The sequence below is a fragment of the Notolepis coatsorum genome, assembly GCF_963971535.1.
Source record: "Notolepis coatsorum genome assembly, chromosome: 1".
Taxonomy (NCBI): Eukaryota; Metazoa; Chordata; class Actinopteri; order Aulopiformes; family Paralepididae; genus Notolepis; species Notolepis coatsorum.
In genome coordinates, this window is record NC_140165.1 from 58,767,732 (window position 1) to 58,776,264 (window position 8,533).

Here is an 8,533-nt window from a genome sequence, read left to right on the forward strand (position 1 = left end):
GGCTCTGATAGTATGTTAGACTGAAACTAATTCAAAACAATATCATATTAAAAGGTAACTGACTTATTAGATAAAAGAATACTTGAATGTCATTTAGAATGTCACCTGATTATGAAAGTAAGAGTGTTATTTCACTCTTGTTGTAAACCATATATAAAAAATAAGTCTCAATTACAAAGGTTTAGTCTGGTCAAATACACGTATCAAGTTATTCTTTATCACTGTTTGATATCAAAATGTAAGCCAAGAGTAAAACTGTGTTATATTATAAGTGTGTAAATTCATCTTGTAAATGTTTATTGGGACATGCCTCTGTGAAGAAAAGGCCACAGCCCGACGGGGGCCATGGGCCCCCCCTCTGATGCTGGAGGAACACACACGAACAGGAGATCGGTTGGGGCAGACAGCCCCCCACAGAAGACAGCTGATTGGAACAACTCCATATTTGAATATGACTCAGATTGGTTAAACCCAGGCTAAAAATGTGAGGTCATGAGTAGTATAAGAAGGATAACACAGTGTTAATTCAGGAGGCCAGACAACCAGGTCTGCGCCTCCCACCGACCCCAGAGAATGCTGTTTGCCGTTTCATGTGAGTAAAATCATGGACCCATTGTTGGTTAGAGTAACATGTAAAGATGCCTATCTTAAGATCAGGTTTTACTCATGTGTAAAGGCTCAGTCTATTCTCTCTTCATTTGATAAACATGGCTACTGTTTTGTGTGCAGACTGGGTTTAAATGTGTAAACCTCAATCTTTTGTACAAGCATGTTTGATGTAAAATGATGAATAATCCCTGTATGTAACTGCTGCATTTCACCTTTGGGCCTCTCGGCAATAAATATATGAGTTTGAATTAGAGCTCTGTTGTCTGGCTGCACAGTTTATTCTCTTGCTGGCTATTTTTGGAGTCAGATGAGAGGAACCACATTACCATTCTCCTTCTCTCCCTCTAGTTGGCAACCTCAATGCACTGTAATTAATCTAATGTATTGACTTAATATATGACATTCTCTTAACAGACAGGTAAGCAAGAATATAAGAAAAATAATAAGAGAGTATTGTTGAATGAGGCTCATTCTCTTCTACGTCACTTTCACCGTCAAAGAGCTGTGACAAAACTTCTTCAAGGTCATTTTCAATTGAGAACATGAAGAGAAACCACACAGAGCACCAAGAGAAATGTTGCTATTTAACCCATTCACTACCACACTACCAAATGGTTAACCCTTTCACAGCAACAATACAGAAGGTTAACCCTTTCACTGCCACACGACAAATGGTTAACCCTTTCACAACCATTTACATTTACATTTAGTCTTTTAGCTGACGCTTTTATCCAAAGTGACTTACAAGTTCTGTACGACAAGTCATCAGGAAGGGCACAACTCTGAGTAACAGCTGAGTAACAATGTTCATCAAAGTGTTGAGTGCTACAGTGTAGGTTAGTATATTAGGATAAGTGCATGACAGTAAGGTTAGTTAGGATTAGATTTTTTTTTTTAACTATCTGTAGTGTGGTAGTGAAAGGGTTAACCTTCTGTAGTGTGGTAGTGAAAGGGTTAACCTTCTGTAGTGTGGTAGTGAAAGGGATATAAAAGCTGCTATGCTAACTTGTATATGTTTGCTCCTCCCCAGTGTTGCGTAAATTTAACAACCAATGTCCTTGCAGGAACCATAATCCCCATGTTGCTGGAAATATCAGAGCACTCCCCTCCCCCATGTGAACTATGAGTGTGGTATCGTGGGTTCGATTAGGGCCCTAAAGCAGAGGGAAATTCTTTTTAAGATTATACATTTGCAATCTTAATATATTGTTTTTTTATATAATATATTAAAAACAATCAAAACAAATATGTGTAAAATGTTGAAATGTGTATGTTTGTAACAGTTAACAGCCTGGGGTCAGACTGGTGTGAACACTGATGTGTACAAAGTGAGTACAGGACATTCGAAACACATGTTAATATTTTTTTATTAACTTCGATCAAAGTTTACCCATTTGTCCTCATTAAATTAGAAAAAGTCATGAAATAATAAGCAACCATTTATTTAGATATATACTGTAAACATTGAATGGGGTCAAATTGACCCAAGGATAACAGGAGGGTTAAATTGAATTGGTTATTGTTTGACCAAAGGTTCTATTTGTACAATTCTAATTGAAACATCTATTGTTGTCCTGTGAATACAAGTAAAACACATTTCAATAGGCCTATGAATTCAAACCCATTCAAACCGGGAAACACATTTGTGTGTATATGCAGGCTAATGCATTATTAGCAGGCGTTTTAGGTCTAAATGGGTTAATTTGGTAGGACTGTCTCAAAGCTACAGTAGACATGTAATTACTTTCCATAGGAATTCTTAAATTAAGTCATATCCCAGATAGCAAAAGGTGTTAATTCAATGTTGATTTATGGTCAAAATGCTTGATTTTTGGTTAAGGTCGACGATTGATGGTGAATCACCCATTAACCGCTAAAGCAATTGACTAATGTTGAAAACATATCATTGAATCAATATTGTTTTGTGGTTGCATTTTAATGATTGAAATGCCAATATCTAATAAATGTTGAATCAACGGATGCTGCTCAACGTATGCTGTCGTCATTGTCTCATCACCCAGACTGCACTGCACTTGTGCTGCCCCGCCTCCCAGAATGCACCTGTGCGGCAGCTTCCTGGCTGCTACCTCATGTCTCTCTGCATCGTTAAGACTGGTGAGTACTGCATGGCAATAATGTCGATTATGTTGTATGTTGTATGTTGTATGTATGCTTTCGATTGCAAACGCCAGCGGAGTAGTGCCGTGTTCGTTTTTACATGGTAGAGAATATTATATTAACCGTTATTCATGCCTGCTAGCTGAAGCTAATTTAGCTAGTAGCGTTAGCAGTTAGCTATGATGAATGTTTCTTGATTTTGGTGTTTAGTGATATCCACCTGTTGTATATACTGTTATACATTTTATGTAGGCTAACGCTCTTAAGCGCGGTGAAAATGAGTGCGGCGAAACTATTGAAAGAAGTAATGTAACAAGCGGTAGATACAATGTGCAAGCACTGGAGTCATATTGGGAGTTGGGGCTAACTAGCTTAGCTCTGTGGAAGAGCCGCGGTAAATCTAGGGACGTTAAGGCGGCGAGGTGAGAGATTTGACGAAACACTGTGGAAGATATTGTTGTTAAGAAGCGAGTCGAGTGGTTCGTTGGTGTGATTGTGGCCGTATTAATGGTTATATTTAATGCGGTAATAAGTGTAAGACGATGTTGTTATGGAGAAGCAGTCGCGGGTTGATGACGTCATATTGTGGGACGTAGGAAGGGGAGCATGAGGCTGGCTAGGCTGTTAGCTTGCGTGCGACTGTTTTGTGAGTTTGCGGGCGACATGTGTTATGATTAGAGTTTTGAAAATGATGGTTAGGAAGTATTAGAGGATGCGGTGGATGTCGTGGCATTGTATTAGGACGAAACTGAGTGTTTTGTGATAATAGTTGTACGTTGTCGCGGTGTACATCGGTTGCTGTGCGTTTGCGCTTCTGCGCATGCGCGTTACAACGCGGATCGCTGTTTTTTCTTTTCATTCGCTCTGGGGATGGATAACGGGTGAGGAAATATTTGGCATTGTGTTCAAATGTTTGTATTTGTATATTGATATTGTATGTTTGTGTAACAAGGGGAAGAGATGTGAAATGTATGATGATTAGATTATGGGAGTATGTTGTATGTTGTATGTTGTATGTATGCTTTCGATTGCAAACGCCAGCGGAGTAGTGCCGTGTTCGTTTTTACATGGTAGAGAATATTATATTAACCGTTATTCATGCCTGCTAGCTGAAGCTAATTTAGCTAGTAGCGTTAGCAGTTAGCTATGATGAATGTTTCTTGATTTTGGTGTTTAGTGATATCCACCTGTTGTATATACTGTTATACATTTTATGTAGGCTAACGTCAGTAACGTTTCAAAATGTGGCTTATGATGTATTCTTTAACAGGATACACTGGCACAATCAGTTAGCTTAGCATTGCTGCTACCTTGCTTGCTAAAAAGTCATGGTAAACCGGGCCTGTCTCTCTCCCTCCCTCCCTAATGTGTTTGTGCTTAAAACAGTGAATGATGACCGCATGTTCTCAGAGCATTTTCAGAGCACTGTTAAACTGTTAAATGGTCATTTTAAAACTAATATAAGAAATTAATGTATATAGTGGTATATTTATGAGGGGAAAAAAATATTTGCAACAACTTTTAACATTTATACAGGTAGGTTATTGATAACTAATTCTGCTATGAGTGTCATATTACAGTGACATTCATACAGTATCCTTTGATTTCACATAATTTAATTATTATTTCACAATAAAATACTGTAATCAAAATCCTCTGTAATATCACATCAGATTTTGTAATCTCACAATAACATAGCAATATTTCACATTTAATTATTATTTCACAATAATAGTAATCAAAATCGAAAGGTCCATTTGCATATTATTGGTATCTAGGGACATCTATGGGCCTCAGGGAATGTATTCACATTGTCAGAAATATTGTGTCTATTACTAGGCTTGCTTAAATTGTGATGAAACAAATGAGAATATGAATTATGATGTTTCTTTGCATCTTTGACAGTGAATAACACCATGCTAATAATAACCAAACATTAAAAACTGCCACTGATCTCGTTCAGTCCCCTCTTGAGGTCATGTGTAAAAAAAAATCGAAGGAAATTAATAAAGGGAAGATGATTAAACCGAAGGTTCTGTAGATGCAGTACTGAATTCTCCCATCCGGACCAATGCAATTATAAATGACCTTATTATAGCCAATTCGCACATTTATATATATATTACCTTTCAAATGCCTGAGTTCAATTTGGATTTAGTATCACCAGGCATGCATAAGAACAGATAATAATCTACTGTAATCTACTGTACTTTTAAATTTTCCCCACAGTGCAACCGTTTTGAAACTAATTTCAGATCTAATTGTTTCTCCCACTTTGGCCTCCTGACAGACACCGATGCCCTTCAAAAGATCCAAGATGCCCTGGGTCAGAGAGGACGGACCATCCTGCAGTTCTGCCAGAAACTGGACAACCCGGAGATCAGGGAAGTTCTGGCCAGATATGATCCAGAGGCTTCGAAGAACACTCCTTATGGTGTACTTCAAGGAGCCTACGGAGAAACTGCTGCTCGGAGTTGATGTAAGTTTTATTTATTTAAATATTAAAATATTTGAAATGCTAAACGAGTGATTACAAACCCTACAAACACTGTGATAGACCCTCTAAACACTGTGATAGACCCGACAAACACTGTAAACACTGTGATAGATCTATCACAGTGTTTAGAGGGTCTATCACAGTGTTTAGAGGGTCTATCAGTGTTTAGAGGGTCTATCACAGTGTTTGTAGGGTCTATCACAGTGTTTGTAGGGTCTATTACAGTGTTTAGCGGGTCTATCACACCCTCTAAACACTGATAGACCCTCTAAACACTGGGACAGACCCTCTAAACACTGGGACAGACCCTCTAAACACTGTGACAGACCCTCTAAACACTGATAGACCCTCTAAACACTATGATAGACCCTCTAAACACTGTGATAGACCCTCTAAACACTGTGATAGACCCTCTAAACACTGTGACAGACCCTCTAAACACTGACAGACCCTCTAAACACTGTGATAGACCCGACAAACACTGTGATAGACCCGACAAACACTGTGATAGACCCTCTAAACACTGTGATAGATCTATCACAGTGTTTGTCGGGTCTATCACAGTGTTTTGAGGGTCTATCACAGTGTTTAGAGGGTCTATCACAGTGTTTAGAGGATATATCACAGTGTTTGTCGGGTCTATCACAGTCTTTAGAGGGTCTATCAGTGTTTAGAGGGTCTGTCACAGTGTTTAGAGGGTCTATCACAGTGTTTAGAGGGTCTATCACACCCTCTAAACACTGATAGACCCTCTAAACACTGTATCAGACCCTCTAAACACTGTATCAGACCCTCTAAACACTGTGACAGACCCTCTAAACACTGTGATAGACCCTCTAAACACTGATAGACCCTCTAAACACTGACAGACTCTCTAAACACTGTGATAGACCCGACAAACACTGTGATAGACCCGACAAACACTGTGATAGACCCTCTAAACACTGTAATAGATCTATCACAGTGTTTGTCGGGTCTATCACAGTGTTTTGAGGGTCTATCAGTGTTTAGAGGGTCTATCACAGTGTTTAGAGGGTCTATCACAGTGTTTGTCGGGTCTATCACAGTCTTTAGAGGGTCTATCAGTGTTTAGAGGGTCTGTCACAGTGTTTAGAGGGTCTATCACAGTGTTTAGAGGGTCTATCACAGTGTTTAGAGGGTCTATCACACCCTCTAAACACTGATAGACCCTCTAAACACCGTGACAGACCCTCTAAACACTGTATCAGACCCTCTAAACACTGTGACAGACCCTCTAAACACTGATAGACCCTCTAAACACTATGATAGCCCTCTAAACACTGTGATAGACCCTCTAAACACTGTGACAGACCCTCTAAACACTGTGATAGACCCGACAAACACTGTGATAGACCCGACAAACACTGTGATAGACCCTCTAAACACTGTGATAGATCTATCACAGTGTTTGTCGGGTCTATCACAGTGTTTTGAGGGTCTATCAGTGTTTAGAGGGTCTATCACAGTGTTTAGAGGGTCTATCACAGTGTTTGTCGGGTCTATCACAGTCTTTAGAGGGTCTATCAGTGTTTAGAGGGTCTGTCACAGTGTTTAGAGGGTCTATCACAGTGTTTAGAGGGTCTATCACAGTGTTTAGAGGGTCTATCACACCCTCTAAACACTGATAGACCCTCTAAACACTGTGACAGACCCTCTAAACACTGTATCAGACCATCTAAACACTGTGACAGACCCTCTAAACACTGTGATAGACCCTCTAAACACTGATAGACCCTCTAAAGACTGTGATAGACCCTCTAAACACTGATAGACCCTCTAAACACTGACAGACCCTCTAAACACTGTGATAGACCCGACAAACACTGTAAACACTGATAGATCTATCAGTGTTTAGAGGGTCTATCACAGTGTTTAGAGGGTCTATCAGTGTTTAGAGGGTCTATCACAGTGTTTCATCATCATCATCATTTTATTTATCCGTACATGGAATCACCACAGTCCAACAGTACATATTCACATAATTCACAAAAAATACCATGGCCGAAAGGAACAGGAAGAAGAAAAAATCTTATATATACCTGCCCCTACACACGTACAACACACCGATAGACATATTGTGTAAAACCAAACAGAATATACCCATTTTGCAAAAAATAAATAAAAATTTAACATCAACACAACCAAATTAAATCAACATAAATAAACCCATTTTGTCTATCTATCAGTCAAACTACATATTTAGGTTAATTCATTTACACACACACACCCCCACACACACACACTTATATAATGTATTATACTTCTATATACTATCTAATTTCTATTTTATTATAATATAACTAAATCATACTATTTATTCTACACCATATTGGTACAGTATTATACAATATTTTAATATATTATTATTCTATGTTACGCTGCTATATACTATATTACTATAGTATTTGTAGGGTCTATCACAGTGTTTGTAGGGTCTATTACAGTGTTTAGAGGGTCTATCACACCCTCTAAACACTGATAGACCCTCTAAACACTGGGACAGACCCTCTAAACACTGACAGACCCTCTAAACACTGTGATAGACCCGACAAACACTGTGATAGACCCGACAAACACTGTGATAGACCCTCTAAACACTGTGATAGATCTATCACAGTGTTTGTCGGGTCTATCACAGTGTTTTGAGGGTCTATCACAGTGTTTAGAGGGTCTATCACAGTGTTTAGAGGGTCTATCACAGTGTTTGTCGGGTCTATCACAGTCTTTAGAGGGTCTATCAGTGTTTAGAGGGTCTGTCACAGTGTTTAGAGGGTCTAGCAGTGTTTAGAGGGTCTATCACAGTGTTTAGAGGGTCTAGCAGTGTTTAGAGGGTCTATCACAGTGTTTGTCGGGTCTATCACAGTCTTTAGAGGGTCTATCAGTGTTTAGAGGGTCTGTCACAGTGTTTAGAGGGTCTAGCAGTGTTTAGAGGGTGTGATAGACCCTCTAAACACTGTGATAGATCTAGAAGTGCATGGATACACATTGTATTGCCTAGATGGTGTCAGGCTAGGCGATTGCTTAATTCTCTTTCCTGTCCAGTCTAACTGGATGCTGACTGTAGCTTGTTACTGTAGACCTACAGAGTGAGTAATTGAGTGATTAAAAAAAATCGCACTCGTGTGAAGTGAGGGGTGCTCTTATCATCGTACATCATCTCACCCACCTCTCTTCCTCCCTTTTTTATTTTTGTGTCTATCAGCTGCTGCTCGACAGTTTGACCCCAAGCTGATTGACCAGGACTACAGCGAAACTGTCAAGAAGTGGCTTCGTTATGCGCCAGACCGG